Source organism: Pan paniscus, chromosome 2 (genome assembly GCF_029289425.2).
Source record: "Pan paniscus chromosome 2, NHGRI_mPanPan1-v2.0_pri, whole genome shotgun sequence".
NCBI lineage: Eukaryota > Metazoa > Chordata > Mammalia > Primates > Hominidae > Pan > Pan paniscus.
In genome coordinates, this window is record NC_085926.1 from 190212905 (window position 1) to 190237404 (window position 24500).

At 36.8% G+C, this 24500-nt stretch overlaps 1 protein-coding gene and 1 long non-coding RNA gene across 5 annotated transcripts in view; one reads left to right on the forward strand and one right to left on the reverse strand.

Moving 5' to 3' along the window:
* The window catches only part of LOC130541395 (uncharacterized), a 51833-nt gene extending 50002 nt beyond the window's left edge, over positions 1 to 1831 (forward strand). The window contains exons 4-5 of the long non-coding RNA XR_008955442.2: positions 1531 to 1648; positions 1732 to 1831. This is a non-coding gene — a long non-coding RNA (uncharacterized LOC130541395). The remainder of the gene's footprint in view (positions 1 to 1530; positions 1649 to 1731) is intronic.
* FGF12 (fibroblast growth factor 12) overlaps positions 1 to 24500 on the reverse strand; it is a 589282-nt gene that overhangs the window by 135728 nt on the left and 429054 nt on the right. The window lies entirely within an intron of this gene.

Consider the following 24500-nt stretch of genomic DNA (forward strand, 5'->3'; position numbering starts at 1 on the left):
CTTTGGTGTTTTTGGTTTGTAGCCACATAACTTCACCCTCTGCCTCTGTCTTCACACGGCCTTCCACCTGTGTATCTCTGCATCTCTCCTTCTTTTATAAGGACACTAGTCATTGGATGGAGGGCCCACTCTGAATCAAGTATGACATCATCTCAAGGTCCTTAATTAATTATATATGTAGAAAGCCTATTTCCAAATAAGGTCACATTCTGAGATTCGAAGTACACATGAATTTGGAGGACACTATTCATGTGTGGAGATACTGTGGCCTGGCATTAAGTTGACATTGACATACACCTCTGAGAGACCCTATATTAAACACATAATCTCTGTAATGACTTCACAGATGTCTCCATGCTGCTGAAGGTCGCACTGTGACCTCAGCCTGGGCACTTAGCAACACATGGGCAAACAGTTTTCAGCGATCTCAAAGGACTGAGGTGAAAGGATTAGGGGTAATCCTCTGAGTACAGTGCATCCAGGGCTTACCTAAAACATAACAAATATGTGCCTCAGCCCTCCCAAAGCTGTTCCCTATAGCCCTTGTGCAATCCTAGAGTGGAAAGGCTTCAGTGTTTCAAATCCTCATACTTTCTGTAATCGTTTCCTGATTATACTGCAGATGCTAGTATGAAAATGTCTACTTGGAGATTTCCTGCAAAACTGTTTCCATAAATCTCCAATAACAGTGTAAATTAGAAACGAGAATTAACCTACACTCATCTGACTGCCATGACATACAGAGAACACACTACTTATTCATTTGCTGTAGGTAGTCACTTCATCCATTTGAAGAACATTCATAAGTGATAGGTGGTGTTTTTAATCATAAGTTAGTAAAATGTGTATTTTATTGGTAGGTTATATTTTCAATCTTCTAAATATTTCTGAACAATTGTCTGATTAATTCCTTAGAATGCAAGCTCCATTTGTTCTCAGATTTCTCGCCAATATCTAGGTGAACACCTGGTACATAGTAGGTACTCAACACAACACATATTTTTTGAGTAAATGAATGAATGAGTGAATGAACTTGGCTGAATGAATGAATGAATCTGGATGACAAAGAAGAGAATGCAAAATTACTAGATTCTTAAATACACAACATGCCCCCTTATTACTCTAGTCAAAAAATAATTTATGCTAAAAGAGCTATTTTGTTTTGGATTCTCTTCCACTGTGTGCCGTCCCTCCATACTCCCACTATGAGATGTTTGAAAATTTTCTTTAAGGAGTGGCTAAGTGTACTATGTACCAAAATCAAAAAGTAAGTATGTAAATGACTATATCTTTGTTTTCACTGTGGCTTCCAAGGAGTTCTAGGCCAATTAATTGGGTCAAATATAAAAGCTCCATAGGCCTTTATGCCTACAGATTCTGTATATCTAATATTTATCTGATATATGTATATTAGATATATATATGTATATATTAGAGAGACAGAGAGAGCTGTAACACATATAACAATATGACCTCGAATTAATATTTTACTCTTGTTTCCCACATTAAGAAGTTCATTCTTTTGAATAGTTTCAGGTCTACAGAAATTGCACAGAGAGTGCAGAGAGTATATACTATAAATAAGGCACCAGATGTGATTACTCAGGAAGAGCGAAGAGACATGTAGAGCTTAATTTCTGCCCATGAGGTAAGTGGATGTGAGAGATATACACATAAACAGATAAAATGGATGCCTTGTACTGTTGAAAAAGGGATGACCATGTTTTGCAGGCAGTATTACAGTGTTTCCTAGAATCAAGAAATGCTGTATGTGAGGGAAAACTGGGAGGGACTTCCCAGATGAAGTGGCTCTTGGACTGGCCTTTGAAAAATAATGTAAAGGTACAACAGGAATGAGAAAAATTTTCATGACGTGAATGGTATAACACATATTTTTGAATGTTATCTAAAATATTAGATGAATGTAACCACCATAGTCTGGGGCTAGAACATATGGAACCACAGTCTATAAGAACTATTACTATTTATGTTATTTATAATAGTAATAACAGTATGAAAAGTTCTTTGTCAGTTGTGATTCACTCTGGGTAGGACATTGTGATTCACCTTGTTTTCTTTCCAAACAAAAACATTATTATCTTTAATAATTTTTTGACATCAGAGAGGCAACTAAACTCTTCGTTAAAGGATAAGGTTGAGCACAGGCATTTATTTGATCATTTATATTCAGCTCTACTCATAAAAGGATTGAAAATAATTTCCACACACATATAATTAAATAGCTATAGGATTTCAGTTTTTAGGAGATTTTAGTTAGAATGGTTATTTGTGTACACATGTTATCACTCCTGGTTGGGAGAGAATATCATTTTACCTTAGAAGGGTAAATTGTCACCCCTTTATTTGCCACAACAGAGAAACCGATTTTCAGTCGCTCCTCCTACATCTTTATTCCATATGAGATGTAGGTAATCTCATTAGTCAAAACTTGATGCACTGGGCCATGTAAAAAATGAATAGGGCTATTTAGGTTTAAAAGGTGGTGGGAGAGTGGTCAGTCGGGGAAGCACTATTTTATATCACTGCCTGAATAGTGACAAAGAATTCCTCTCCTATTTCCACGTGGTCAGCACTTCTAAAACAGAGCCTAGGTTCTCTCAATCTCAGTGCACACATAAAAGCCTGAAATTCTCCTTCTTTCCTGCTCTACCAGAGAAATTCCACAAAGCTGAATGCATAAGAACATTTGGGATCACTTACAGACACAGCTTTCTCCACAGGTAGGCTCTGAGGTCTAATTCAGATACTCAGAAATAATCCCACACTCTGTCTTACAGCAACACTGAATTCTGCATTGCAGCTTTTCCAGCTACTAGACACTTGCCACTAATAATAAAACTGTACTTTGCTCCCCATTTGCACTCTTGTCCCTATTTTCTACTAGTTAGAACCTAGAAAATCAATACTCCAAACCTCAACATTCTTTCTACACTGGAAAGTTCTTGATGAGGAGGATCATGGAATATTTGCATTTTACCTTTGGTGACATGCTGATGATCACAGGGCACCCTGCCCATTGTGGATGTTCAATTAATATTCTTAAATGGAAATCTGGTTAATATAATTCTTTGAGATATCTGCTAAAATATGCCCCAATTGCTGCTATATTCTACTCTGTCCTTCAAATAATCTTTACACCAGAAGTTTCCAACACAAATGTAAAAAACATAGTATTACCTTTGCAATTTGGCTTCCCAATGATATGAGACTCTAGCTAAATGCAGGATATGGGGACAGAAGGGAGAGGAGATTTTCAAAAAAATAGGAAGAACAAAATGTATTGATCTATTTGATTTTTGAGAAGCAGGTCACACTGCAGAACAGCCTTTTATCTAGCATTCCACAGGGAGAGAGTAATGTTTGTCATGATTCTCAAGGCAAATCAATAGAGCTAGAGAATAAAAAGAACAAAACTCCAAATCTCAAGTTCCCAATTAACTCAGAAAGCAATGAAATCTAGACAAGCTCTAATGTAATGCACTGGCTTTCATAAAGTCATAGAATCAACAGGCTGGAAGTGTTGAAATAAGTTCCTGGAGTCACCTAGAAAACTACTGGGGAAGCTGGATTTTAACTCATTGGCCCTGGTGTTATGCAGCAAGCACTAGGCTCGTATCAGATTGCTGGTGACTCTGAAGTTATGAATGTTACTGGGATTTACAACAAGCTGATTGGACTGCCCAGGAGCTACTTTAGTTAGGTTCCACCAAGGTACAAGTACAGACATAGCCTTTATTCGGATACACATTACAGAGACGTATAACAAGCTATTGTAGTATACTAAGTACTATTTGGGATTTACCATGACCTGACAAATGCAGTGTTCAAGTCTTGAGTATACTGCTGCCCTATGAAATGAAATGTAATATAAATCATGTTCTGCCAGTTTAATCCCCATGACCCTTAGTAGTTGATAAGCAATACCTGTGAGAGTGGAATTATTATCTCCATTTTACAGATGAGCTATATAAGCCTCAAAGAAATAAAGTAACTTGGCCATAACCACATTATTTCTAATTGGCCAAGCCAGTACTAAAATTCAAGCCTCCTGAGTCTAAACCTTATGCTCTTTTCACTACAATCTCAAGCAAATATCTTCACATCAAGAACTGATTTTCTAGATCAATGACTTATGAAGAATATCAACTTATTACAGGGAATGCAACATGAGTAAATTAAATATCATTCATATAGTTTGCTCCTGTATTTTTTTTTCAAAAATGGCCTATGTAAATAAGCATTTTTCTAAGAATCTCTCATGTGAGTGTAGTTCAGTTACTGTCATTTTCTTATTACAACTTGAAATTCTTTTAAATTCTGAAGCTCTCGTTTCACTTTCTACCCTCTGTAATAAAACTGAAATGTCCAAAAAACTAATTATACTTTCATTTTTGGTGTTTATGCTGTGAACCACCTTTTAGGTCAAACTAAAATTATTTTCATGGCTGCCTTTAGTAATTAAAACTTCTTGCATGAAGTAAAAGAAATAACATCCTATTGTGAGAGTATTCTAGACTATTTCAAGGTTATCTTGTTTTTGGTGGAAATAACCAAAGATAACTGAGTGAACGAATAGTGCGCTCCTTAACTATGACAGCAAATGTTTGCATATTTACAATGTGCTGGAGATACAAAAATTAGCACAACCTGGTGCCTGTCCCTGACGAGACTGCAGTTTAGGAGAGATGGATACAAAATCAATTAAACAAAAATTTATCAAACTTAGTCATATAAGCAAAGAATGGCAGGCTTAGAGAAGGCCAGTCATTCATTCATCTGATGCAAGTGAAAATTCCAATAAGGATGTGATAACTGAACCTTGAAGTAACAGACATACTTTTGCTACAATATGAACTTTAAAAAGCTAAGTAGTAAAAGGATCAATCCTAGAGCTCTGAATTGTATATCATCGGATTTCTGGTTAAGTTTTCCATTACATGTGCTGTTGGCGCCCATCAGAGAGAGGTTAATTTTCTGATGGAGCTATGAAGCCTCCCAAAGGTCCTTACCAAATCAGAAAACCCTCCAACTCAAATATGCATCCATGGTAGACTCTGTTTGGAAGTGTTCCCACTCACTGTTTGCATTCACTGTTACTAGTGCTGAGTACTGTGGTGTTACTGAGTTATGGAGAATTTAAAGCAGCCAGAAATCTGTACCCTCTTTTTCAGTTGCTTAGAATGATCTGCAATCTGACTGAATTGATTGATTTCTGGGATCATGACCAGTTTTGGTTGTTTCACATATGCTTACAAATGGTAGATACAGAGGTTTTCAACAAGGAAATGTTAAATCGTCTCCCAAAAAGGCACAAAAGAGAGAATGGAATGAACTGATTCTTAATGAAGAAATAACTGAATGAAAAAGAAATCCTTTTATCTATTGTGTTAATTAATATTCACAAAACTTTTAAGACAATGGTTTATTGTTGTTCTGAGTATACTCTTGAGATTGATTTTTGTTTAATTATCTTCATTTTTATCAACAAGTGATCAAATAACACAACAGTTCCATGATAGCAGAGGGTTTTGACCACTTATGGGAAACTTTAAGACACTATATATCTGCTGCTAAGCCATGGCATGCACACTTACAATGTACAGAAGTGTTGCTGTAAAATATGTCAGCCTTTCAAAATGTTTTCTTCAGGGTTTACATCCTACGCAATTCTAAGATAATAAGGCAATTTACAAACTTATAAAAAAGCCAAAATAGAAAATTAATGATCAAACATAAATGGAATTGTCTGAATGACTCATAATAAATTAAAGACTACCAGGCCTAAAATAAGAAAAATATAGCATTTGACTATACTAACCTTTTTCCTCCAAATAAATTTTGTCAATCTCCCTGTTTCTTTTTGATTAACTTTCAATGTTTAGATCTAATCACATAGACTACCACAATAATTTATGAACCTTCCTTTATTTACTAATTCCCTTAGTGTTACTTCCTTAACCCTCATCTGCACTTAACAATTCACTGCTGGATATATTATCTCATTCTCCAGTTGTATTCCCTTTTTGCCTATTGTCTCTCCAAGTAAATCAGGGAGGAACTGTGTCTTGTACTTTCTTTGTATCTTAATGATACTTAACACAATGCTATGCATATACCTTTATTCAGCAGTTGTTCAGAGGTTAACAGTCTGTGAAATTTAGCTTATTGTTTTAATGTGTTTAGCTATCTGGTCTGTTGCATCAAAGCAGACTAGAAGCAGCAACCATGAGAAAAGCTCTGAAAGCTAGCACAGGTGAGAAGAGATTACATTTAAAAAGCCAGCCAAAATAGTAAAACCACTAACCCCAAAGTAGACTGGGGTCCTTCAGTGGAGGGGCAAATGATTGCAAAACCTTCAGTGACTCTGAGAATGTAAATGAAAAGGGTATTCATCTAGATTTCAAGTTCAACAACTATTTATTTAATACTTATTGTGTGCCAAGAACTATGCCAGAATTTGAGTTTACAAAGGTTGACACGGCATCTGGATCATTTGCTTTTGAGATGCTCACTGTCTACTAGTGGAAAGGGATACATTATCTTATTTTCAAAAAAAAGAAAAAGTGGCAAATGCGATGACAAACACAAACACATTAGAGCAGAAGCACAGACAAAAGATACTTCTTTAACCCAGCCTAAGCCAAAAAGGGCTTCCTGGTGTAGTAACTTTCCTTGATAAACTCAGTTGCCAAGAAAATGTAGTTATTGTCTGTTATTGTTTAATAAGGCACTAATCACTAATCACCCCTAGAAATAAGTTGAAGGAAAGGCTTTAGAATAAAAAAAAATCTTCCAAAAGTGCTTCAGGATTTGGGGTGTTCACTATAGGCATAACTTTGGGTAGAAGTGACAAGTTTTCAAGCGATGTGTGGGCAGGGAAAAAATTAGTTTGTGAATTGCAATGCTACTCTGTGTGACAAAGATGCGTCATTCACAAAATACAAACAATTACCTAACAGAAAAATAAATTCACAGCAGGAACAAGAGTGATTTATAGCAATTAATGCAGAATACACTTAACACAGACATCAAGAAATACTATCAAAGCTGAAGCACAATTACATAAACCATCTAGGTATCGTTTAAGAGAAAGACAAAACATAGTATCTATTCTCCCGAAGGATTCATGAATCTTCCTTCAAAATTAGATTTATACCTGTGATTATTTTTTTTAATTTTTACTAAATTATGGTATGCTCTTTTGTTATAGCTGATATCCAGATGAAATTTATATTTAAAATACAAATGATACTTGTATCTTAATCGATGATTCCACGTTTCCAATTAACAGCCTGAAAGTTCATCCATGGCCATCCTATTTTCTTGAATCATCAACTATAAAGTGTTCATAATTAGGATTTTGGCAATGATAAATGTACTTAAGCAATAGAGCTCAAACTAATTCTTATTTAATGGCTTTTCAATATCAAAGTAGACAAAATTTTAGTCTATCCCAAAACTAGTTTGTGCTGGTTACCAAGGAACATGGGACCTGGTTATAAATCCATTTTTCTATTTGAAATGACACTTTAAAGATTGGCTGCAAACTGTGCACTCAAGATATAAACACTATATTTCCATTTTAAATGTCTTCAACATTTCCTAAGCTCTCATGTGTACCATGCCTTTTATGCTTAACTTTTATCACTGAACTACCATTCATGATACCAAAAAAGGCCTCATGTCTGAGTGCCCTTGACATCCTGCTACAAGAGGAAACCACTCACTGATACTCAAGTCTATTATCACCAAGAAATCTTTCCAGGAAATTAGATGACATTCAAGGAAAACACTGATAATCATGCAGGAACCTGAAGGTTATATTTTAAATGATTTGATCAGCCTCTGATGATAGGAAATAGATTTGGGGAAATAGCTGAGCATCTTTCATTCATTTATTCAACAGTTATTGATTATGTATTCACAATGCCAGGCTCCATTCTAAGTGCTGGGATGCAGGACCCAACAAGGTAGACAAGGTCCCTGGTCTCAAGGAACTTACATTCCTTTGAATGAGTCCATCAGTGCCTAGCTAAATACATCAATAATTTCAGACAGTGGCAAGTGCTGTAATGACAACAAAATAGATAACCTGACTGGTGATTTGGAGCAACAGGATAGCGTCTCAGCTTTTGTGCCAAAAGGAAGGTAAGAATAAAACGAGAAGGAACACTCACTGGAAGATATGAAGAAAAAAATAAGTAGAGGATTCAAATGGGAAAATACAATGACCATTCTAAGTCGATATGTGTGAGGAAGAGACTGGAATCTTGCTAGGTACTGCACAGACCTGTCTCCAGCCTACAGAAGAGAAGAGCAAACAATCCAGAGTGGGATTATCGACTGCATCTCTTATTTTCATTATGTGGGAGAGTTAACCACTTTTAACTTTTGTTTATTCACTAAGAAATTAGAGGAACAACATCAAATTTCTAAGTTTGTAGTTAATATTAATTAGTGTAAATAAAGCACTTGGTACATATTAGATGTCCAATAAATGCCAGTTCTCTCTTTATCAGGGGAATAAGTAGAATTTACAAAATAGGGATTACAAGGAGATATGAAACCCAGTTATAATAATTTATTTTATAACACAGCTGACAGTGCCTCATTCAACCTTCCAGCAAGCCTTCAGAGAAGGTTTTATCATCTTTCTCTTATGGATGAGAAAACTGAAGCTCAAAGAGATCAAGTGACATTTGCAAGATGATTGCTTTGCATGGGAGCTTGGAGTTAGACCCAACTAATATCTCTTCTTGGCTGGGGATGGAAAGGCAAAGTTGTTGGTCAAAGGGTACAAAGTTTTAGTTAGATGAGAATAAGTTTTGAGATAAATTGCACAGCAGGGTGATTATAATCAATAATAATATATTGTGTAATGCAAAATTACTACGATAGTAAACTTCCAATTTCTTACCACAGAAAATTATGTGAGATGATAAATATGTTAATTAGCTTGACTTATTCCACTTTGTACATATATATCAAAACATCAGTCTGTACCTCATAAGTGTGTGCAATTATGATTTCTCAATTAAAAATAACAATTTTTAAAAAGATTTGGCTGCACTACACTGCCTACTGATCGTATCCCTATGATAAAGTAATACATAAGTCACAGCTTCAGATAAAGGCGTAGGAGCTTTTCATAAAGTAGTGAAAGAAGGGGAAGTTGTAGGAGTTACAATCTGTCCATAGAGTACAATTCCAAGTTACAATGGTTAAGGGCAAGCCTACTGAAGACAGCTAAGCCCAGCCCTGTGGTGTGCCATTTATTAGTCATGCATGCGAAACACCTAGCATGCTACCTGACACTCACAGAGTATTCATTTGCCCAAGTTGTGCTGCTCGTGAGTAGCAGGGACGGGACTTGACCTCTCAAGTTTCCAACACATCATGATACTTATTTCTTCATGTAACTAGCTGGGAAATTCACTTGCTACACAGAAAAGACAGGTTCTTAAATTATATTGTATTAAAGTGACTCTTTGTTAAAACACAAAAATATCCCAATAGTTACATGCAGGTTGTATCCTTGTTAATAACAATATAGGAATCTTAGAATCAATTCTGGTCTGGTAAGCTATAAAGTTATTTACTTCAAAAAAAAGGACACATACAAAAAATATGTATATAACATACATGTATATACACACATACATCGAAAAACATCTATACATACAAGTGTGTATTTTTCACCTCTATGCATATATGTGTGTGTATTTGTCTATCTATCTACATATACAATGTCACTATCCCTTGTTTATTAAATAACATTAAATTACCATGTCTCCAGTTCACGGACTGTACATGTATTTGTGCATAAATAAATTGCTTTTCTTATTATCTTCTGGTGATTTACTACTATTGAGTAGGAGAGCTTCTTGTATACGAAGAACATCTGATATATGTGTATATATTTTTATAAAGCACTTTTCATTTATTAATTATTCTATGGACATAACAGTTTGAGAATCTTATGGATGTTACTTTTTAAAAAATTATCACTACAGGCCAGGCATGGTGGCTTATACTTGTAATCCCAGCACTTTGGGAGGGCGAGGCAGAAGGATCACTTGAACCCAGGAGTTTAAGACCAAACTGGGCAACACAGTGAGATCTCATCTCCATAAAAAAATAAACAAAATTAGCTGGGTGTGGTGGCACACACCTGTGGTTCTAGCTACTCAGGAAGCTGAGGTGGAAGAATTGCTTGGGCCTGGGAGGTCGAGGTTGCCGTGAGCCAAGGTTGCACCAATGCATTCCTGCCAGGGCAAAAGAACAAAACCCTGTCTTAAAAAAAAGAAAAAAAAATTACCATGGCCAGAGGTTTGTTCCAGAATAGCACCCAAAAATATTCCTCAAATGAATACTCTGGGAAGTACTGGCTTACTAATACAGAGCAAAAGGTATATATTAATAGAATAAATGTGAGAAACCTATGGAAATAAGTAGGGGAAATAAATATATGGAAACAAATGAGTCATAGAAATACATTCTTTCTATGTTTTAAGGGAAATACTAAAGTTATGTAACCTTTGACACTAAACTTGTGGAGCAAAAGATTGTGAATCTTAACTAAAAGGAAAAAAGAACTATTTTCCCAAAGTCCTCATAAAAGCAAAGTGTGCTATATTCAACAATACGTGTATCAAATTGGCATTGGGATCATGCAGCTAACCCAATTTGAAATGCCATTTAAGTAGAAATAGGAAGGCAAATCATAATAATTCCACAATCAAAGCTCAAAACATGTGTTGACACTCAACCAAAATATGAAAATGGCTAACATTCACACCAAATTTTGATTACACTCATAGTAAATTTAAAACTACTCACTAATATTGCTCAGAATCAGAAGTTTGTTCAGCGTGTTATAAGCGACTTTCTAAGGGCAAGTTACTTTGTTCACATATGGACCAAGTAGCTATTGACAAATCACGTGGTTTCTTTTCAAATGCTTTGTGTTTGTGGCATTTTATTGGTCATTGTGTCAGGAATATCAAACAATTTTTTTTTTAGTGTTTGCAGAATATTATACAGTCACAAACATAAAATAATATGTTGCAATGAGTCAGCATCCTTTTCTAACTTTTATAAAGAGAATTCGTGATAATTTACTTTAGGACAGTGACCTTGATTGCTTTAAAATGCCTTTAATCAGTGCTAATTTCTCATCTTAAAGGAAAATGGAAACATCTGAGTCAATTCTATTTCTACATTGTCTTACTTATAAAATAATAAAATAATGAGAGGATATTAAAGGAAAAATCATTCATTTATTCAAATATTCATACAATTGTTTTAAGTCTAAGATATTGAAATAAACATGGCACCGTTAAAAATATTTTAACGGTCTATACAATTTTCTGGCTTGTAAAGTCAGTCTCTCTCTCTGACTGGCTCACTTTCTATCTAAAACATACCTATCTGAAACAACAAACAACACACTTCAACACAAACATACCAGTTGAACAAGGGACTTCTTATTTATTTTCAATTTTTTGAGACAAAGTCTCGCTTGGTCACCCAGGCTGAAGTGCAGTGGTATGATCATGGCTCACTACAGCCTCGACCTCCTGAGCTCAAACGATCCTCCCACTTCAGCCTCCTGAGTAGCTGGGACTACAGGCATGTACCACTATGTCCAGCTAGGCTTTTTTTTATTTTTTTAAGATGGGGGTCTTGCTAAGTTGCTCAGGCTGATCTCGAACTCCTGGCCTCAAGCAATCCTCCCACTTCATCCTACCAACGTGCTGGGATTATAGGCATAAGCCAACAACTGACTTCTTTAGAGGTAATTTTGATCATATGATCTCTCAGAATTTCATTTACATTTCTTTCATAGACAGCTGAGAAAGAGATATTAAAGAAGGAAAGAGAGAGATTTCATTTAATTCAATCAAAGTTTTCTCTGGTTAATCTAATTCTGTGCCTTAGTGATGTTTACTGAAAAAAAAAGGTGGAATTTAGAGGAAGAAAAACACTTTCTCTTGGGAAATAAAAGAAAATCATATGAAAATTTACCTGTTACAATTCGTTAACAGAAGAGAAAATGAAGTGTATGTATCTGGAGATTTCCAATCATCTTTCCAGTGCTAAATTTGAACCTCATTCTCAAGGGTTTTCTAAAATAAAACTTAACATACCTTTCCATCGTCACATCCTCATGTCCTCAAGGCTAATTTGATTTAGGGATTATTCTAGTGTTTCGATTTGCTATCAGTTTGAGATCCTTTGTATCAAAAACAAGTGCCAAATTTTGTGAGGTTCTTAAGAGAATAATGCAGGTGAATAAAGCCTCAGTATACTGGGCTTCTCAGGAATGTAGCACTGACTGCCATTTATAATTAATTAAAGATTGAGAGATTCTGTAGCTTTCAAACGTTCCTTCTTTTTGTGTGGAACATTTTCTAATATATATTCAACATTTGCCTGCCTTTTCTTTTGATTCAGGGTTGTTTCTCCTAGTTCTTGCTTTTCTTCATCTGTTTGGGTAGTTGTAGCCAATGGCTTATAAACAATATAACTTTATTTCTTACAGTTCCAGAGGCTAGGAAGTCCAATATCCAGGTGATGGCAGATTTAGTGTCTGGTAAGTGCTTGCTCTTCTGGTCGATAGATGAGGCTGTCTGTCTGTGTCCCTACCCAAATCTCATCTTGAATTGTACTCCCATTATTCACTCAAGTTGTGGGAGGCACCTGGTGGGAGATAATTGAATCATGGGGGTGGTTTCCCCCATACTGTTCTCATGGTAGTGAATAAATCTCATGAGATCTGATGGTTTTATAAGGGGTTTCCGCTTTCACTTCTCTCTCATTCTCTCTTTGCCTGCTGCCATCCCTGTAAGATGGGACTTGTTCCTCCTTGCCTTCCACCATGATCATGAGGCCTCCCCAGCCATGTGGAACTGCGAGTTCATTAAACCTTTTTTCTTCCCAGTCTCAGGTATGTCTTTATCAGCAGTGTGAAACAGACTAATTCTCAGAGTCCTTACTTGGATGAAAGGGCTAACTAGATCTCCAGGGTCTCTTTTATAAGGACATTTATGACATTTTTGAGAGCCCTTATGACTTAATCTCCCAAAGGCCCCATTTCCTAAAACTACCACCTTAGGAGTTAGGATTTCAACATATGAACGTAGGGGGGCACAAACATTCAGTCATAGCACTGTTCCCTGTCATCGCTGTCACTCTTTTCTTTTTCTCCTTTTTAAGTGTAGCTTCCTGTCTCCTTAGGCAAAGAAACAAAACAACCCAGGTTGGAAGAAGCACAGATATCAGATCATATAAAAGCAGAATAATTTCTACACTTACAAATAAAGTGCATGAGATTGTATAGAAAGGCATCACAATTTGTGTTTTTAATGTTTCACATGCTTTTTTGCTTTCTTCCTGATCTTCCAACATATTTTGGCTTATAGGGAAAAGTTTTGCAACTATAACATAAAATAAAAGATAAGCAACAGCAATCTTCTAAATTGATAGGGGTAAATAAACTTTAATTAGATTAGGTAACTACTTTTAGAAAAATATAATATCTCTCTATAAAGACATATTGTTTAACACTAAGAGGGCTCCCTTGAGTATATAAAACTAAGAAGTCATCCAGAGGTTTGGTTTCTTGAAACACAAACTCTCAGAATTTTGGCCATAAGACCCTAACTTAAAATAATACCAGTGGACTCTAGCAGGTTAATTATCCTACCAATCAAAGACAGTTCTATGCAGATGTAAACATATTGTTTCTAGTGACAAAAAATGATGAGGCTTTAAGACTCAGAGTGATGGAGAAGAAACGGTACGAATCTTGCCTCATTCTCTTGCTAGCATTCAGTCACCTCCCCACCTCCTACTCTCTCTGGCTTACAAAAGCCGACCTATCTAAGAGAACTGCCTAGAGCCTTCTGGCAATACATTGTACTTTTTGGTGTGGGTCAGTGGCAGGATTGGAACTAGTAATTGGATTTCTGCACTCCCAGTTCACTTATCTATCCACTACAAAACAGCATGTTAATTTTGGAAATATTTATACCACTAGGTCATCATGACCTTTGAATATAACCACTGGCACCAATTATATACCAGGAATCTCCTTATGCCTCACCTAACTAGAGTCATTGCCCATGGCAGTATGGACTTCAGATGCCTTCTCTCCTGGATAACTGTTCGACATATATAAAACCTCAAAATAATGTGTTATATTTAAGAAGAATTCGAAGACAGAATATCCAAGTGTGGATATATCAAATTAATGTCTACATTTCTCTCTTAATTTTCTATCCAAGGAATAAGAGCTAAATATAATCACAGCAGGAATCCTAATGAAATGTTTCAACAGGAAGCAATATTAAAGTATATCAACCTAGAGTGATTGTTTTGATAGACTGTCTTAAAGGTAAATCTAGATTTTCTCTTTAAAGAATACTGAATCTCAAATAAAATCAAATCTCTTCCCTGAAATATCTGTCAAAATCAAATTGGTATAGACTATTTTTATCACAAACACTCCCATTTTTCATAGCTATTCCAATACAACTCTGATTTAAAAACTGCAGTAGAAATATTTAATTTAATTAATTTATTTTTAAATTTTATTTTATTTTTTTTTGAGACAGGGTCTTGCTCTGTTGCCCAGGCTGATTGCAGTAGCACTATCACAGCTCACTGCAACCTCCATCTACCAGGCTCAAGCGATCATCCCACCTCAGCCTCCCAAGTAGCTGGAACCACAGGCACACACCACCATGCTGACTAACTTTGTTTTTCTTTCTTTTTTTCTTTTTTCTTTTTTTTTTTTTTTGTGGAGACAGGGTTTCACCATGTTGCCCAGGCTGGTCTTAAATTCCTGACCTCAACCAATCTACCTGACTCGGCCTCCCAAAGTGCTGGGATTACAGGCGTGAGCCACCATGCCTGGCCTACAATGTTTTCATTTTATTTTATTTTATTTTTTTTGAGACAGGGTCTCACTCTCTCACCCAGGCTGGAGTGCAGTGGCACAATCATGGCTCACTGCAGCCTTGACCTCCCAGGCTCAAGTGGTCCTCCCACCTCAGCCTTCCCAGTAGCTGGGACCACAGGTGCACACCATCATGCCCAGCTTATTTCCATATTTTTTGTCGAGTCAAGGTTTTGCCATGTTACCCAGGCTGGTCTCAAACTCCTGAGCTCAAGTGATAGCCCCGCCTCGGCCTCTAAAAGGGGTGGGATTACATGTGTGAGACACTGTGCCCAGCCTCATTTTATTTTTAAACAAAATCTTCAAAAATTGTCCTGATTTAATAAGAAAATACAACATCCTAAAACATGATATTCATATTTATCATCTTTAGTTATACAGATTCTTTATTTCTTTGTAAAGAACATTATTAGGTCTTCACAAGAAATGAAATATTGCTCTTTATGAGTTTAATGCACATAAGTAATCTATAATTCTGTATGAAACTTTTACAATCCCTTAAGAAATGTCCTGCAAATTTGATAATATCAAATTTAAAAATAAAATACTTTTAAGGTCCAAACTTTAGATTTCAGAAAAAAACATGTGGAGTACTTAGTTTATACAGCCTAACTCTGTTCTATCATTTGCACTGATAACATTATTCCTGAACACACTTTAGCCCAAACCCAGGGAAGATAGGCTTACATGCAAGTTTACAAAAGGAATAAAATCCAGGTAGTCAGCAAAGTGCCCGCAAATGAGAACCGAAATTCTTCTAAATTGCTTTGTTCAAGTTTCATTATCTAGACTTGTTTTTGGCACAACATGGTTATTGCTCACCCTTTACTATCCCTTCTATCAGCACATGTTGTGAAGAACAATAAAAGTACTAGGGTCAATATATAGGTATGTCTGCTCAAAAAAATAATAATAAGAGAAAAACCTATTTGGTTAGAATTTCCCACGATTTGCGTCATAGCCCACAAACAAGACCGATTCATTCACTTTTCTGGAAATATGCTATGAAGCAAAAATTTTAAAAATTAAAAACATCTTCTGGATTGCTAGACTGGTTCAGTTGCAATACTTCGTTTGAAAAGGGAAGAGAAAAGTATACTGTTTGGTAATTGGAACTCAAAGACCACATCCTGTGTTGTTAAATGCAGATTTCTTGATTGGCATGACAGAGTATGCAATATAATTATTTTTAATTGCCAATTCACATATCTAAAGAAAAGAATATATAAGACTCCCAGAGGCACTGTTCTATAGCAGGAGTTTAATACGTCAATGCAGGCTTTAGCAAATAAGGGCTTTTGTCAATATTTCCCTGGCACATCACCCACAACAAAACAATACCACTTAGAATTTATATAGGCCCTTCATTTGCAAAGTGCTTTAAAATAATTAATCCCCAGAATACTCATTTGTCAGGGGAATGAGCAATTGATTGTAAAACTGAGGATTTCAAGCAAGAAATGGTTTGGATAAGTTCAAAAAGGAATCTCATTTTGAAATAGAATCTCTATTTGAAATAGAATCTCTAACATCCCCAAAGTTAGCAGTGCTGTTCTGATATGGTTAACATCTTTAATATTTTTAGGCACTGATAAGTTGAACCCATAGGTTTCTTTATGCTCCCTATATTTCTCGAAAGCTCACTTCTGTACTCCAATGTGTGTGCAGTTTTTAAGAGCCACAGATTTTTCCATACATTCTCAAAAATGGTAGAATGTCTATATTTCTGAATATAACACTGAGAAGGCATTTGTAACCGCTATTACAATATTAGACCATTAGCGCTGTGGTGGCAAGCACAAGTTCACTATTGTATACCCGAGACTGAACACAGTGCATGGCACACAGCAATCACTAGTCATCCCAACATAAAAAGCTAATGTTCTCTCAGCTTCATTAACTCATATCTTTATTTGTTCATTCATTTAACCAGTCAATCAATCATCATTTGTTGAGCTCTGCTATCTGCAAATCACTGAATGATTTAGCAAGAAGATGAGAAAAATGTTATCTGTCCCTTGATCTCATAGAGTTTACAATTAACTAGAGATATATAGGTAAGTGAAAAATGAAGATGATTAAAGACAACAATAGAAGAACAGGAAGGTCGGAGAACAAAAGAAGAAAGAAATATTTCTATTTGGTGAGTGTCTTAGTCCATTTTGTGTTGCTATAAAGGAAAATCTGGGGCTGGGTAATTTATTTTAAAAATAGGTTTATTTTGGCCAGTCACAGTGGCACATGCCTGTAATATCCCAGCATTTCGGGAGGCCGAGGTAGACAGATCACTTGAGGTCAGGAGTTCAAGACCAGCCGGGCCAAAATGGTGAAACTCCATCTCTACTAAAAATACAAAAATTAGCCAGGTGTGGTGCATGTCTGTAATCCCAGTTACTCAGGAGGCTGAGGCAGAATCACTTGAACCCAGGAGGTGGAGGTTGCAGTGAGCTATCGTGCCACTGCACTCCAGCCTGGGTGACAAGCAAGTCTCTGCCTCAAAGAAAAAAAAAAAGAGGTTTATTTTACTGATGGTTCTACAGACTTTACAAGAAGCATGGCACCAGCCTCTGCTTCTGGTGAGGACTCAGGAAACTTCTGGTCATGGTGGAAGGAGACGTGGGAGGTGGAGTCTGCATATCACATGGTGAGAGAGGGAGCAAGAGAACAAACAGAACATGTCAGGTTCTTTTTAACACACAGATCTCATTGGAACAAAGAGTGAGAACTCATTCAATTCCTCAAGAATGGCACCAGGCAATTCATAAAGGATGTGCTTCCATGACCTGAACACCTCCCACCAGGCCCCGCCTCCAACAGTGCAGATCAAATTTCAACACCTGATTTGAAGGGGACAAATATCCAATCAATATCAGTGAGGATTCAAAACAATGCTTCACAAAAGATGTAGTTTTACTTGGCTTTTGCATGATTTTGATAGGCAGAAGAAATTGGAGAAGATTGTTGCAGACTGAGGGAAGGCCAAGAAGTAGAAATAGCTTTCCTGCCACCACCAATTTGGAGAAATTTGTAGCTGAAATTATATCACTTTTGACTACACTCTGTAAATTCAAATTTGATTTGTGTTGCTGAGAAATTCTGGATGAGATTGGCCTGTGATTACCATACAAATTGGTTGTATGTAAATATGTGCTTCTATAGCGTTTGAGGACATGACTTATTCTTTCATATATCTGAAATATTCCTCAGATTGTTTCCTCTCCTAATGTATATTGTATTTAAAAAATGAGAAAATGTAAGTCTCTTTTGAATAAAAGGCTGAAAGACTTCTATGGCATACTACACCATAATTACTTATATGCAAACATACAATAAGTCTACAGAAACTCCTCAAATACACATTTAACTTTGTTCTAGGCATTATGGAGGATATAGTGTTGTTTCCAAAAGAATGTCTTAACGGTGCTGATACATTAAAAATGTTCTATAAATTCTTGTTAATTAAATATTACCTGATGAGTTTACAATTTGAAGGGAGGAGGAGTGACTCCAGACTATGAGGAGAACGACTGGAATGTCACATGAAGTTGTAGACAGTGCTCTCTGTGCAATGAGTAAGGCACAAAACACTGAGCCAGTCATTGAACTCAAGTCTTCCCGATCCCAGTCTAAGATAGTCTTTCCACAGATACATTGATTCTATTAGATATTTCCTCATTAGAAGGACTTCATTTCAGTACTGAAATTACAAAGCTGCCTCAGGCATTTATGCATTTTATTTTTCTTCCCCTGTGCTCATGTGATGCTCCACCTGTCCCACTGGGGCCTATTTTCTCTATGGATTGTGTTCATCTCCCACAAAAGCCAATAGAAACTCTGGCAAAACATAGGGGAGCACAGGCAATCCCTTCTGCCACCCCTAGGGCATGCTCAGGAAGACACTGGTATCGCTGCTAATAGCACCTACCAGGTGTCCTGGGTTGGAAAATCTTACCTACTCTGTCACATGGCAGCCCTCCTCCCAGAGCTAGCCACCAGTGGTACTTACTAAATTATAATGATCTACTTTAAATATCAGTAAATGATGGTGCAACTAACGCTAAAACCAATTTGGATATTTGCTGGACATATCTGTCATTGAGGCTGATTATGAAAGGTTATATAAAACTTATCAATGGGGCTGTCCAGATGGGACCTAATAGTTTACCTTAATTTTTAGCTTAAACAGAGACAGCCCAATATTACAATCCTGGACTACCAATCTATTACCTTCCAAATGCCTGGGGCCAGGTCCTGGGGGAAGCATGGTAGGTACCAATTTTGGTCAAGTCAGGTCTTTCTTGGGGGCAGTCATGAGAAGTAAGAGTGAAGAGTTGTAGATAATTATATTTCATAATAATTCATTTTCTTTATAATGTTATGTATTTTTATATACAAATTAAAACGTATTATTCTAAAAAGGGAATCCCTAGACTTCACAAGACTGCCAAGTTGATCCATGGCACAAAACGGTTAAGAATCCCTGAAGGCTCACCTGGCGCAGTGGCTCACATCTGTAATCCCAGCACTTGGGAGGCCAAGGGGGGCTGATCACTTGCAACTAGGAGTTTGAGACCACCCTGGACAACATGGTGAAACCCCATCTCTCCTAAAAAATACAAAAATTAGTTGGGTGTGGTGGCACATACCTGTTACCCCAGCTACTTGGGAGGCTGAGGCATGAGAATTGCTTGAATCCGGGAGTCGAGATCACCCCACTGCACTCCAGCCTGGAGGACAGAGTAAGATTCTGTCTCAAAGGAAAAGAAAATTCCCGAAAGATTGTCCAGAAATCAGTTAATGTGCAAGTATAGCAAATGCATGGGACAAAGAAGAGTAGAGAGGTCACTTTCCATAAGGAAAACACAATGAGGTATTGAAAGTCCAAAGAAACATGGACTTAAAATATTACTGTGAAAAAAAAAAGGGCAATAGAAAGGAGTTTGCAATATCTGGAAGGGGATGGGTTAAGACTAGGTGAAGATAAATGAATCACCGGGCATGGAGAAATCATTCCAAGACAAGCATCGGGGAGAAAACCGAATACTCTCTTTATCTTGCAAGTAGTGTCTTAAAGACACAGGGTCCCACTAAATAGTCACTTGGGAGAAATAGCCAAGAGCTACTAATTATTGTTTAGTTACTCAATTCATCCGGTAAGTAAAAATGTATTGAACACTTATTATGTGTCAGGTACCACATGCTAGGTGATAGATATCCAATGGTATAGAAACACCACAAATGGTCTTTGACCTTGTGAAGCTTACAGTTGACTTGGAGAGACAGGCATTAATTAAGTGAGTAAGAACCCAAAAAATTATGATAAGCTCTATGGAGGAAAAGAGTACTGTGGCAACAAAGGCATACATAGTCTCGTGGTCAGTGGAATTGAAGTTTTGACCTGTAAGATGAGCACAAAGTGGCCAGGCAGAGTGGAGGGAGGGTGTTCCAGATGAAGGGAGGAGCATGTAGAAAAAGATGGTACTGCTGCTTAGTATTTTGAATTATGACACTCTTCAACACACTGCAGAAATTGGGTAGATTCTCCACCTTGAGAAGAAGAAAAGAGAGTATGGGAGTAGAAGTCAGGTAAGGAAGGGAGCAGGGAAAGAAACAAGGAGGAGGCAAACTTTCGCCATCTAATCCTTTGACTGGAGCCCGAGCAACCACCTCTTCTTTTATTTACTCTCCAAATCAGAGCCATCTTTTCTCTCTTATACCTTTTGCCATGAAAAGAATATGATGAAGAGAATAAGAGAAGCCCTATTTCATTTTAATATTTACCAAGAATCCAAAATGTACAACTGAGACGGTGTTATGGAGAATATAAAAGTGAGCACAACACTTGCTTTGCAGAACAATCAAGTGACAGGGAGAAAAAAATCTAATAGAACGCCTGCTAGGTGTTGAAGTAGAGCCACCAGCCCTCTGGGTGGCCTTAGGCAGGTCATGTCTCCTCTGGGAGCCTTCCTTTCACATCTGTCATAGAGCTTGTAGGCAACTGACTTTGTGAAGTTCCTTCCAGGTTAAACAGACTCTGCTCCATTTTTCAGATTGTCATTAGAAAATGCTCAAATACATCTGAGTTTGTGTAGGATTGGAGGCAGTTAATATATTTAAGGGGTCAGACATATAATTAAGATTTTGTTGTTGGGGTGGGATTTCTCCCCCTTTTAAGTCTCACTTTTGAGAAACTGGAACCTGAATTGAGCTGTTCAGAGATGAAGACTAATATACCATAATGTGCACTTACTAATTCACTAAATGTCTAGATGTTGATGTTGGGGATTTAAGGAGGGGTGTTTACTAAGGCCAGGCACAGGACTAGGTCCCAGGAATTCCAAATTGCATAAAATGTGGTCCTTGCATATTAGTCATTCAACGGGCTCGGAATGGAAATGGCCATGCAGAAAACAGTGAGCATAAAGAGTTTACTGCTGTATCAACCTGGACATACAAAGGAAGAACTCTGAGACCACTAAGAAGGAAGTAAGTGTTAATGGGAGAGGTACATGTGGAAAGTTTTGTCACAAGTCTTGCATTGGTGCCTGATCTTAAGGAGTGAACAGGAGTTAGCTAAACAAGGTGAAGAACATTCCAGGCAGACAGACTATGATAAGTAAAGGCAAGAAGGGAAAGAATGAACATAATGCTTTTCCTTCCCCAGCATCTATTTCAGTCACATTGCAGATAAACAGGATTTTAAACATGGGAAGTCATCCAAATCAGACAATTCTCATTCTTTTATCAAAATCCTAAAGGGAACATTTTAAAATCTCTTTTGTAATTGCTAGGAAAATGATGTGTGCCCAGAGTCCTTATTTAGAAAAAACAGTCCTTATTTTTTAAATCAAACAATATATCAATTTTCCAATAGAGCTGGAACCAAATTCTGCATTTCATATGTTAATTGCAATGTACTTTTTCTTTTGTAAGGTGCATGAATATGGTCTGTCAGCCATTACACAAATTTAAGTATGGAAAAAAAATGGGCTTCACAAAAAGCAATGAAATGCATCAACATCAGAAATTTTGTCACGCTAGTAGACAAAAACATCGACTTGAAGGATGTCCTTGCCAGGTTAGGATACGTTCCTTTTCTAGCTAATGTCAACCTAGACTCAGCTCCAGTCAGAAATGCCTGCTTGGTTGGCAGCTGCTGAGAGATAGCAACTCCTCCTAGCAACAGATGGAGCCAATCAAAAGCCAGCAGCAGTGATCCTTGCTGTTAAGTGCAATGACATCTCATTTATCTGGCAATTCCAGAGAAGACTGTATAGTGCACAAGATAATTACTAAGAGACTGAAATTTACATTCCCATGCACCAGGGACTATTAGAATTTCAACAGCATGATTGGAATTTTGCCTAAAATTAGATGTCTGTGTGTTTAAATTATGAACAGGTATCAGAGTGTGGTGGATTACGCTTAGGTTTTAAAGACACCTAAAGGTGACTGTTAGTTTTATCACTTACTGCCCATGTGTTCTTAGGCATGATAGTTTCCCTGAGTTTTAATTTTTTCATCTCTTAAAATAAGATACATACATTGCCTGGCCTAACATATCTCACAGCAGTGTTGTGCTAATCACAAAATATAGCAGATCTCAAAGCCCTTTGAAACTGTCAAGCTTCATGTAAATAAATATTAACTGACATTTTCTTACTATTAGAGAAACAGCATTTAATATAGCTAATAGCTTCAGCTCCCATCTGGGTAATCTCCAGTAAGCCATTTCATCTTTATTTCCTCACCTGCCCAAGGAAGATAATGCTAGGACATGATTCAGGGACTGGCTGTGAAGACTGTAGTAAGCACTCAAAAATGTTAACTAACAATTATTATCATTCCATCATTTAATGCTGTGAGAACTTGAGGGGTTGCTAAACTGGAGACAGTTTTTATTCCTACTAAATGACCCCCAAAGCAATATTCTATAGAACCCCAAAACACATGTATCCAAGGGATCTTGCACAAAACTCTCTTAACCCTCCACAGCTTTTTAACACATTCATGCATGCTAGAGATTATTTCCAAGACATCTACTTCCCCTGTTGGGCACCGAGCGCTTTACTTTTGCTGTCTCCTCCTGATGACCTCTCCATTCCATGAAATTACTATTCTCCTGCTCTACATATAACTAAAAACTTGGGATAGTCCATGGTTTATTTGATTAAGCAAGTGCTACCAAGCTTACAGTTCCTCACAGGTCTGTCTAAACAGAGTAACTACTTTTTATCTTATTATCAAAATTCTCTCCTGCATAGAAAGGAAAGACCAGGAAAATTTTTTAAAGGAACTACAGTAGTCAGTTTCTCAATTCTCACTCAACTCCACTTGCTTGCGGTAATATTTAATATTAAAAAGGTATAATATAATTATCGCATATACCATACTTTACATGTTATAACACGTGAATCTGTTATACAGTTAAGAACAGGTCACAATGGCCAGTATTTTCCTGGACCCAAATCAGTAAGACTTACTGACAAGAACTACAGTTTTAAGCTACAATTTTAAAATATCCTCTCTGCTTCATAATGCTTATTCCATACTCAGAACTTTAGTAGATCCCACTTTGAATGTCTTAATTTTTGTAATGTTTAGCTTTCTTGCTGTATAACCTCCTTTGAGAGCAGAATTTTTGTTTCATTGCTTGTAGCACACACACCCAAAGCATCTAGCTCACTTTGTACACAGCAGTACATGCTTAACAAATAGCTATTAAAGAAATACTAATAAAAACAAAAAAGAAAGGGATGGAGAAAGAGGAGGAGGATTGGAGGAATGGAGTAGAAATAAGAGAGATTAACAGAGAAAGAAGAGAAGAAGGAGGGAAATAAGGAGAAAGGAAAGATGGAAACAGAAGAAAGAAAACTAAATTGTTATAAATGCATGAGGAGAGATCTCAAAGATGTTTGACTACTGTAAATACAACTCTTAGACCACTTTTCAGATACAGTATAACACTGTTTCTCATTGCCACTCTTGTATGTCACCTCTTAGTCCTTAGGATGACTGATGCTACTACAGGGTGTCAAGAAAATGGAATTATAACAGGCTTCATTTTCATACAAACTCAAAAAGCTAAATGTAAAAAAAAACCAAATTTTTAAACAGAGCTATAATACCTTTGTTTGTGTTTTACTTTTCTTCCCAGAAATACACGTCGAGCTGCCCTTTCTCTATATACCTCCCACTCCTTCTCTGCCTCCCAGCCAGATTCTACACGTCAGTTTGCTCGAGTCCCCAGCTCTCACGTCCTCAAACCATCGCCGTCACTCTTCCAGACACACACCTCAGCCAATATTCTGGCTTCCAGTGAAACACAAACGAAGAAATAAAAGTCTTAAATAGAAATTCTAAACTCCTGCACATGATAGAACATTTATTTTTCTAATAAGGGAGAGAAAGGTGGCTTAGGAAAAAAATATATATATATATATAAATATATATAAATCCTATGAAAAACTGTGTGAAAAGATCTAGAGTTAAGAGGCTTAGTTTTTGTGTCTGACAC